This window comes from Chiloscyllium plagiosum, chromosome 19, assembly GCF_004010195.1.
Source record: "Chiloscyllium plagiosum isolate BGI_BamShark_2017 chromosome 19, ASM401019v2, whole genome shotgun sequence".
In the NCBI taxonomy this organism is placed as follows: domain Eukaryota; kingdom Metazoa; phylum Chordata; class Chondrichthyes; order Orectolobiformes; family Hemiscylliidae; genus Chiloscyllium; species Chiloscyllium plagiosum.
Window position 1 is genome coordinate 3,880,570 of NC_057728.1, and position 9,256 is coordinate 3,889,825.

The window sequence follows — 9,256 nt, forward strand, 5'->3', positions numbered from 1 at the left end:
AGGGGTGGGGAGGGAAATATATCCCTGGTGGTGGGGTCTTTTTGGAGGTGGCGGAAATGTCGGCGGATGATTTGGTTTATGCGAAGGTTGGTAGGGTGGAAGGTGAGCACCAGGGGCGTTCCGTCCTTGTTACAGTTGGAGGGGTTGGGTCTGAGGGCGGAGGTGCGGGATGTGGACGAGATGCGTTGGAGGGCATCTTTAACCACGTGGGAAGGGAAATTGCGGTCTCTAAAGAAAGAGGCCATCTGGTGTGTTCTGTTGGTGGAACTTTCCAACGCATCTCGTCCACATCCCGCACCTCCAACGCATCGAAGCTCCTCGGATGCTGCCTGAACTGCTGTGCTCTTCCAACACCACTGATCCAGAATCTGGTTTCCAGCATCTGCAGTCATTGTTTTTACCTTCCACAGTTACTAAACAATGGCCTGCTTCATCAGGAGACAGCTGGCATCTTACTGCTGACAAACTCCTTTTGATCTGTGCTCGGCTTTGTAGGGAGGCTTCTTAACAAACAACACAGACATCTGAGAGGCTGCGAGAGAGGTGACAGCATGTATGTACATAATTGGGACAGAAAGCAAAGCAAATTTATCTTTCCCTGTTAAGTCAGATTTCACAGTGTGCCCATTTTTAAAATAATTTGTAAATGCGTGAGCTTCTGGGCAATAATTCACAAATCCATCTAAAGCAGTTTGAGAAATCAGGAAAAAAAACTGTTACAAAGTGTTTTTCACAAACACCTAGATGTCTTGCAGCCAATGAAACATTCCTCTGATGTCGGAAATGGGGCAGACCGTTTGGTTGTGGGAGCTTGCTGTAAACAGCCATGTGCTAATGACCTGAGGACCCACTCATGAGACATCGATTTGACAGACAAGTTATAGTTGGGACTCTGAGGATAACTAACCTGCTTTTCTTCAAAACTTTTTTTTATGCTGTACAACGTGGAAACAGGCCCTTCGGTCCAACCAGTCCATGCCGACCGTGTGCACAAACTAAACTAGTCCCACCTATCCCTCCAAACCTTTCCTATTCATGTACTTATCTAAATGTCTTCTAAACATTTGTAACTGGCAGTTCATTCCACCCTTTGCAAAAGAAAAATGTTCCTATGTCCCTTTCAAATCTTCCTCTTCTCTCTTTGTAAAAATGTGCCTCCTTGTTTTGATCTCTCTCTCTCTCTCTCTCTCTCTCTCTCTCTCTCATCCCCAACCCCCCACCCCCTCACCCATCACAGGGTAAAGAACCTTATCTCTGCCCCTTATGATTTTTATAAACTTCTGTAAGATGATCCCTCAACTTCCTACGCTTCGGTGATAAACGTTCCAGCCTATTTTTTAAAATAACTCCAACCTGCCAGTCTCAGCACCATTCTGGTAAATCTGCTCTTAGCCTTTTCCAATTTAATAATATCTTTCCTATAGCAGGGCGATTAGAACTGGACATGGTATTTCACAAGTGGCCTCACCAATGTCCTGTACAACCTTAACTTGACATCCCAACTGCTATACTCCGTAGCCTGAGCAATGAAGGCAAGTGTGCTAAATGCTGCCTTAACCATGCTGTTTACCTCAAGCAGGCAGAAGAGACATTGAAAAGACAGCGCCTCCAACAGTCCTGCTTTGGAGTGACAGCCTCGAATTTTGTGCTCCATCCCTGGAATGGGACTGCTTTCAAGTACTTGAGTCACGGGTGAGATCTTGCACTCGACCTTTTCTCCAACAACCATAAATGAAAGGCCAGCTTTGTTAAACATTGCCATGATGCTGTCGGATTGGCACTCAAAACTCAAGTGGCTTAGTGGGGATTTTTCTAGAACAAAGCCTGGTCTGGGCCCACATGTGATTCAGATTGCACACTGTTTGTGGTCATTTCAACCACTTCAGAGAGAAGCATGCTCGGAACCAGAGTTAAGGATAAAATGACTTCAGTGAGGACAACTAAGGGTGGGCAGTGAGATCCATTTAGTGACGCTAGTATCCCAAGGAAGAACGTTTAAAAAGAACATGATGCTATGAGTGGGATTGGAGTCCTTGATTTTCTAACTAAACTGTTTCTCACTGTTCCTAAGACTCTGTGTGCTGAAACTGTTAATATTGTCGCAATATTCAAGATTACAATGTTCAAAATCCTTTTCCCATTCAGTATGAATACAGAGTAATCGAAGGGAGTAATTTTGAAGCCAGCTAGTGTTTACAGAATGGAAAGAGACCCTTCAGCCCATCATGTCCAACCCTAAACTTGAGAGAGTATCAACACCTACTAGGAAGGGTATTTTACAGGCTTGTTTTTCTCCTAGATGTCAACAGGACAATTTTTCCAGCTTGGAGTCTAGCAGTAGCTTTCGTATGTTAGACAGGAATGTTTCTGAAAGAGCCACTTATCTGTTGTTAGCTGTCCAGCTCTGGAGTCAGATTTGCCTAAGAGAGTTTCCCATGAAGGGGGTTGGCTTTGCTGCTTATGTTGAGAATGTGTCTAAGAAGAAAGCAAACTCTTCTCACATTGTTTGGCTGAATTGTTTGAAGCTCTTTTATAGATGAGCGCTTATTGCAACAGTGTACACTGTAAACTCGCTCCTTTCAGTGATGGGGTTGGTAGGTTAGTTTATGTGAAAGTAGTGGGGGCTTAGGAAAGCGTGCAATGATATAGTATAGAAGATCAAATTGTGAAAATACCAAGAAACATGTTTGTGACCAGACAGTGGATCAAGAGGTAAATAGGCCTAAGTTATGACATTTAGCACTTCAAATATTGAAATATGCGATGACTGACTGATGTGCATTGACTGATGTTACTAACTGATCATCGAGTCTGCCCATTCAGTGTGAAGCCATTATCACCAGGTCCAAGTAAACATGGATAGATATAAATGATTAACTGGGAGTGTGACTGAGAGAGTTGCAGTGTGCAATTAATAAGCTTCAAGTGAGACTTAAGATTAGAATACTTCAGGGTCACTAACCTTAATAACAAGAATAACCATTTAAAATTTAGTCTGAGTTGCAATACCTTGAGAGCCGCAGTGCTGTTGCTGAAATTCAATTATACAAATGAAAGAGGGCATTTGGTTTTTGAAAACCTTGAAGTGTTTCCGATTAAAAATTTGCAAATTGACACCTTCTAACAAGTGCAATATTAATGGAAACATTTAAAACAAAGTAAATCATTTTTGAACATTTTCTTTCATGGGCCTTGGCCAGCATTAATTGCCCAATCCCAGTTACCATGGATGAGCTATCTTTTTGTACCACTATGGTCTGTGTGCTGTAGGTTGACCCACAACGCTGAGAGGGGGAGAGTTCCAGCACTGTGATTCATTAGTACTGAAGGAATGGTGATGTATTTCCAAGTCACGATGGTGAGTGGCTTGGAGGGGAACTTGTAGGCAGTAATGTTCCCACGTAACTGCCGTCCTTCTACTTCTAGATGGTAGCGGTCATGGGTTTGGAATGTTTTGCTGAAGGGGACTTGGCAGTGCATGCTACACACTGCTGACATAATGTGCTGGTGTTGGAAAGAGTGACTATTAATGCTTATAAATGAATAGCCAACGAAATGGGCTGCTTTGTCTTGGATGGTGTCAAGCCTGTTCTGTAGTTGGGTCTGCACTCATCCAGGCAAGTGGAGAGTATTCAGTCACACTCCTGACTTGCCCCCTCGCTGCTGGTGGGTAGGCTTTGTTATGTCTCACAGTCAGTATGTTATTAGATTTTTAACAGCCACAATATCTTGGTATATTTTTGAGAGAAATACTCGTGATATCATCACTGTGTTGCAGCACATGACCTGAGGGTATAAAGATCTCAGACGCTGTCTTAAATTGGCATCAGTTGAAGCGTGACTCCTATTGAGCAGCATGCTTTCCTGCTGTCCTAGCTCAGACACTTGTGTGTCTGTGAATTTAACAATGTGTATCTGAGTGAGATGTAATAAATGTCGATTGGATCTTTTAATGCTAAATTATCGGGATCTAGTTTCTTATTTTAGGAAGGATAATATTAGCATTACTGCATCAGATAAAATGTTTTTCTGGAAGCAAATCCTTCTTCAAGCATTGAGGAGTCAGGAGGTGTGTTACTTGCTGTAGAATTCCCATGCACTGACCTGTCTTGTAGCCGCAGTATTTATATGACCAGTCCAGTTCAGCTCCTGGTCACTACTAATCCTCAGGAATATAATGGTGTTGGATATAGTCATGATAATGCAGCTGATCATCAGGGGTGGAAGATGAGATTTTCTCCTTGGGAAATGGTCATTGCTTAGAATTTGTGTGGCGTGAATATGATTTGTTACTTATCAGCCCAAGTCTGAACATTGTCCTGGTTAAATGGACTTACGGCAATAAATATATCTCATCATTTTTGTGAAATGTTGTGTCCTTTTAAGTGTCAGCTGTACATGCATCCTGTGAATGTCAAATGTGAAAGTCAACAGAGTATGCAGGTTTCCATTATAGTTGGACCTTCACTGGGTCACCTAGTGTCTGTCAGCATTGGAACCTGATGAGAGCAGGACTTATGGCTCTCTGACTGATCATCAATATGTTAATAATATAAAGGCCATGTTGCATGTTAATCAAAGTGATTATGAATCTACCTTCTCAGCTTGGCGAATTACCTCTTGGAAAAGTCGAAGTGTAAAACGACCCTTTGTATCCAACCAACGTCCGCATCATCCAACTTGGTCCTGACGATCCATCATTTCAGGAACAATATACTTTGCAAAAGAAAACCAAGGTACGATAATGTTATTAATCTGTGTTTACGTCTGCCAAGCTACAAATGATATGTCTTTTTTTTTTGTCCACAATCTTTTTACCCTGCTGTTTTTTTTTTTGTAAACCCATTATGGATGTTTTCATCCACTTTTTACCGTGGCAAACTGCGCTGGAAAATTGGATATGATAACAAGCTGTTTTGTAATATAGCTTTCATTACCAGACACACATGATGCTGAGCTTGTCGGTCGCTTCTTCAGATCTCTCTGTGGTTTAGTTTCTGAATTCTGATCTGCATTTCGCTTCTGAATGAAAAGCGACCTTCCTTTCTCCAGCACTTTCTTGGCAACGGTTTGAAATGCCTACAGATTAAGCCCCCTCGATGGGCAGCCTCCTCTCTCCCCTCCATCCACCACATTCTGCACTGCTCCCTTTTAAACAATAGAGCCATCCTGCTGGCTGAAATGGCCAAAGTGCTGTTGAAAGCTGGCCAGTGTTAGAGGTGAAATCCAGATGATGATGCAATACTTACTTCAGACATGTCAAAGCAGACTGGCTATAAGGTCTCGTTTACAGCTCTGTTTGAAATGATGCCAGTGAAAATGCCATTTTATCTTGACCTTAATGATAGATTTGTGTTGCCTTTCACCTTTTAACATATTTGGGCTGGTATGGTGGCACAGTGGTTAGCACTACCTCACAGTGCCAGGGACCGGGGATCGATTCCAGCCTCTCGCGACTGTCTGACTGTGTTGAGTTTGTACATTCTTCCCATGTCCGTGCGGGTTTCCTCTGGCTGCTTCAGTTTTCTTCCACTGTCCAAACGTGTGCGGGTTAGGAGGATTGGCCGTGCTAAATTGTCCCGTAGTGTTCCAAGGATGTGCAGGCTAGGTGGATCAGCCATGGGAAATACTGGTACAGGGTAAGAGCTTAGATCCGGTGGGATGCTCTTTGGAGGATCCGTGTGGACTTGATGGGCTGAATGGCCTGCTCCCAAATGTTGGGATTCTGTGATTCTGTATCCGATAGAAGGGAAAGGCACACTGGGTCATGGTGAAGTGTGGCTGGAAATGGTCACCTATTTGAGGTGAACCATATGCCTTCATAAATGAGGTGTAGCGTACAAGTGGTCACTGGAGTGCATGAATCCCCCCCTCCCTCCCGAGACAAAGCGTAGACCACAAGAATTCGCTGTAGCAGCACCTCTTAGTCCGGCAATCCTGAAATGATTGTCCTCCATGTACCTGCATCTCCTCAACCAGTGGAGAAATTGAGGGCTGCAGATGCTGGAGATCAGAGCTGAAAAATATGTTTCCAACCGCCCCGTGGCTGAACACTTTAACTTCCCCTCCTACTCCGCCAAGGACATGCAGGTCCTTGGCCTGCTCCATCGCCAGACCATGGCAACATGACACCTGGAGGAAGAGCAACTCATCTTCCGCCTAGGAACCCTCCAACCACATTTCTCCACCTTCCTCATTTTCCCTCCCCCCACCTTTTCTCCGTCCCAACCCTCGGACTCAGCACCGCCTTCTTGACCTGCAATCTTCTTCCCGCCCTCTCCACCCCCAATCCCTCTCCGGCCTATCACCCTCACCTTAACCTCCTTCCACCTATCGCATTCCCAACACCCCTCCAAGTCCCCCCTCCCTACCTTTTATCTTGGCCTGCTTGGCACACCCTCCTCATTCCTGAAGAAGGGCTTATGCCCGAAATGTCGATTCTCCTGCTCCTTTGATGCTGCCTGACCTCCTGCGCTTTTTCAGCAACACCTTTTTCTCCTCAACCAGTGGTATGGTGCTCCCATTAGACTTGTACACCAGAACTGGCCATGCCCCTGGCTTAACTGTTCCAGTATACTGCAACATTGGCATTTTCCTGACCAAATGTAAAATTGCCAACATGTTAACAATGCCAATCTTTGTGTAGAGGGCCGAATTCCAAAACTTGTGGATGTTATAAAATCAGGAAGTATTGTGAACTGTGACTTAACTGCATTAACTTGATTACTGCTACTGTCAGAGTACTGAGTGCAGAGCCCCCTGTTTCTCAGGGTACTGTTTTGGCTGAGATGTTAAACTGCGGCCATATCAGTAATTTGTAGGCGACTGTAAAATACCACATTGCCGTCAGTTTGAAACAAAGAAGCAGGAGACATTCGCTTTGTTAGCCAAACTTTTGAGCATTGCTGAGTAAAGAGGTTGTGGAAGCGTTTAGTCTTGAGTGCATCAGGACACAATTGCAAGAATGCCAAATCTGGAAGGGAGCAACAATTTATAGTGCACGAGAAGAGGTGCTAATTTGGTTGGCAAGTGGAATCCGCTCATGATTTTTTTCTGTGGTTTAAAATGACGACAGAGGGTGGTGACACTAACCAGTGCATTTTAAACAAATACACATGACAGTAAATCAAATCAAAGATGTTGCCATGGACCATACGGGATCAGGGAACAGTAACTGCTTGGCTTTCATCTAAACTAGTACAGTATGAGGCAGTTTGACATACCGTTGCAGTGTGAAATGCAACAGGGCATGACACTTCCCTCTAGTTCTTATTTGATTCTAAAAGATATAATGTCAGATCATGTTTACAAAACCTACATGTGAGTATTAGAAGCTTCTAGCATGTGCAAACAAGCCATGCAGCAAGTCCAACTGATGATCTAGTGGAATTTTAAACAAATTCTTGGCAGTTACCTGTTTCCTGGTACACTCTCCATGGTAACGTTGCTACCATTGGAATCCATTTGCCAACCAATCAACACCTCTTTTTTTTTTTGCGGTATAAATTGTGTTCCTTTTCAGATTTGGCTTCCTTGCAATTCTGCCCAGACGTTGGCAAAACTCATTCCTGCAATTTTACCCGTACAAAAAAAAACCTCGCTTTTTACATCAACACTTGAGAGTAGGAGAGTTCTATCTCATGTCCTGGAAAGGACATACCTCTTTCCTAACATCATTGCAACAGTCAACGGTCCTTTATCACATTGTTATCTTGCTACACTGGAGTTTACAGTGTGAGAGTTGGCTGGCTATGTTTCCTATGTACCTGTGACTATATCTTTTCTGTAAAGCACTTTGTGGCATGCTGTGGTCATGACCAATGCCACAGGAATGCAAATTTTCTATCGTTTTGACTTGTCTACAAGAGCAGTTGACAGTGACCCAACTAATGAAAGGAAAATAATCAGAGACTTACCAAAGTAGCTGCTTTTTCATTACTGTGCCTGTACACGAGCGGGCACACAAGGCATGTTATACGTACGCACACTGGATGCCATCCCTCCTTCCATGCTCACCACACAGAATGCTCCATGCTGTCATGCCCCTCACCCAGTATAAATTTCCCATCCTACACCCGCTGCCCCCAACACCCCATTCCTATATTGCCTACTCTGCCTGCTTACAGGCTCTCCAGTAGTAAAGCTTCCCAAGTCCTTTCAGCACTGCATTTCAAAAAGAAGCATCCTGTATTTGAGCACTTTTGAACTCAGTGGTTTGGATTCCTCTTCAACTAAATTGAATGGGAAAGTCAGGGGCAAGGATAAAGTATGGCGTATTTTGACATTAAGAAGGTTTCACTTGCTGTCTCGTTCTGAATATAAGTTTCTGTGTGTAGACCCATCCCCGGTAGGAAAAATGCTCGAAGAGGTTTCGCATGAGAACTCAGAAGCTAGCAGGTACAAAAGACATCGGTCTCCTTTTATATTTCAATACAAACCCTAATATTAAAACTAAGGACCCAGGTGACTGTAGCAGCTCCTCCTCTCTCCCAGGTAAAGACTGACTGCGACAGTGAGGCCTGTGAACTTGGAATTATTCCGGTGCCTAAAGCTTGTGTACAAATATTCCATCTCAGGATGACGCAAAAAGATTTCCCCTCTTCCCACCCCACTATGCTACTTGGTGTTTTGGTCCGAGGGGAAAGATTATTCTACTGTACCATTCATTCATTTTTAAACAAAGTTCCCAAATATCGGCAAAGAAAACCTATGGGTACCAGGTTTCAAGCTTTTCCGGTGCGTTTTCCCTGGTCCTTTAGAGTCATAGAGATGTGCAGCACAGAAACAGACCCTTCGATTCAACTCGTCCATGTCAACCAGATATTCTTCATTTAATCGAGCCCTGTTTGCCAGCACTTGGCCCATGTCCCTCTCAATCCTTCCTATTCACATTCCCATCATGATGCTTTTTAAATATAATGGTCCCACTTTCATCACATCTTGTGCCAGCTCATTCCATACACTTGGCTGTATGAAAATGCTGACCCTCAGGTCCCTTTTAAATCTTTCCCGGAGAAAGTGAGGTCTGCAGATGCTGGAGATCAAAGTTGAAACTTTATTGCTGGAACAGCACAGCAGGTCAGGCAGCATCCAGGGAACAGGAGATTCGACGTTTTGGGCACAGGCCCTTCTCCAGGAATGGCCTGAAGAAGGGCCTGTGCCCGAAACATCGAATCTCCTGTTCCCTGGATGCTGCCTGACCTGCTGTGCTGTTCCAGCAATAAAGTTTCAACTTTGATCTACAGCATCTGCAGAC

General features: G+C 44.0%; 1 protein-coding gene across 6 annotated transcripts in view; it reads left to right on the plus strand.

Annotated features, from left to right (window-relative positions):
- Positions 1–9,256, plus strand: part of large1 (LARGE xylosyl- and glucuronyltransferase 1) — a 491,278-nt gene that overhangs the window by 50,675 nt on the left and 431,347 nt on the right. For 3 of the 6 annotated variants that reach the window (XM_043708946.1, XM_043708949.1, XM_043708947.1), the window contains exon 2: positions 4,605–4,736. The exons of 1 other annotated variant lie outside the window; for it this stretch is intronic. The gene's annotated coding sequence lies outside the window, so the exon portion shown is untranslated. Of the gene's footprint in view, positions 1–1,585; positions 1,693–3,648; positions 3,667–4,604; positions 4,737–9,256 lie in introns of those variants that run through there. 2 more of the 6 variants (XM_043708948.1, XM_043708951.1) reach the window with 2 other exon arrangements.